Here is a 1,196-nt window from a genome sequence, read left to right as displayed (position 1 = left end):
AGTACTACCTCAATGTTCTTCATCGGTTGAGAGATGCAATATGACAAAAACAAAGGGGACTGAGGTGTCATTGTCCTATGTACAATTTTTTTTGTATCAATAAATGTCTCTATTTTTCTTATTACATGGTTGGATACTTTCTGGACAGACCTCGTATGTGTGTGTATACTGTATATCAATATGACATCCCCACAACAGTGTGTCTCACGGCTCCAGTTCTGTTCATACATACTAGCTTCAGTTCTGTTCATACATACAAGCTTCAGTTCTGTTCATACATACAAGCTTCAGTTCTGTTCTAGCCCTCTTCAGTTCTGTTCTAGCCCACTTATATGCATGGCTCCATAAAAGGTAAGAACAAAAGCAGCCCTGAAAATGCTAACTTCATAATCCGATGTCAACTACTCCTAGAAACTATACACAGTACCTTGAATTAAACTGACTGGGGCATGTTGGTCTACATTTGTGCATTCGAGTAACGAATCAGAGTAATAAGGAAGACTCAGATACAAATGTCTCTTTTAACCACTTCAAGACCAGGTGTTTAGACCCCCTTCCTGGCCAGGCCATTTTTCAGTATTCAGCCCTGCGATACTTTGACTGACGTTTATTCCGTCATGCAACGCGGTACTGAAATAAATTTTATACCATTTTTTGGGGACAGATAGAGCTTTCTTTTGGTGGTATTTAATCACCACTACGGGTTTTATTTTTTACTATAATTAGGAAAAATTACTGGAAATTTTGGAAAAAAAAAGTATTTTTTAACATTATGTTAGGAAACATTTATTATTACCCAGTTTTTTGGTAAAATATAAAAGTCGGGGTCACGTCGGTTAAATAGACACCAAACATGTCAATCTTAAAAATTGCGCGCACCCGCGACATCGCAGAAAACTACCATACCCAAAATTAGCCATAGGTGACGCTTTAAAAGCTTTTACCGCTCATCAGTTTAGTGTTATCAGTGATTGATGGCCCTAGACTAATTGCTCTCACTCCGACGTTCGCGGCGATATGTAACATGTGCGGCGTAATGGGCGCAATCGTCTTTTTTGCACGACGCATGTTTGCATGTGTGTATGTATGGGTGGGGACTTTTAAATTTTATTTTTTTTAAATTATTTTTTATGTGTAACTTAAATTTTTTTTTTTGGGGGGGGGGGGCTTTTTGGGGGGGTTCCTTTTTTTTCATT

This window comes from Nanorana parkeri, unplaced genomic scaffold (genome assembly GCF_000935625.1).
Source record: "Nanorana parkeri isolate BGI_ZX_2015 unplaced genomic scaffold, ASM93562v1 scaffold1631, whole genome shotgun sequence".
Lineage (NCBI taxonomy): Eukaryota > Metazoa > Chordata > Amphibia > Anura > Dicroglossidae > Nanorana > Nanorana parkeri.
Note: the sequence above shows the minus strand (reverse complement) of the source record.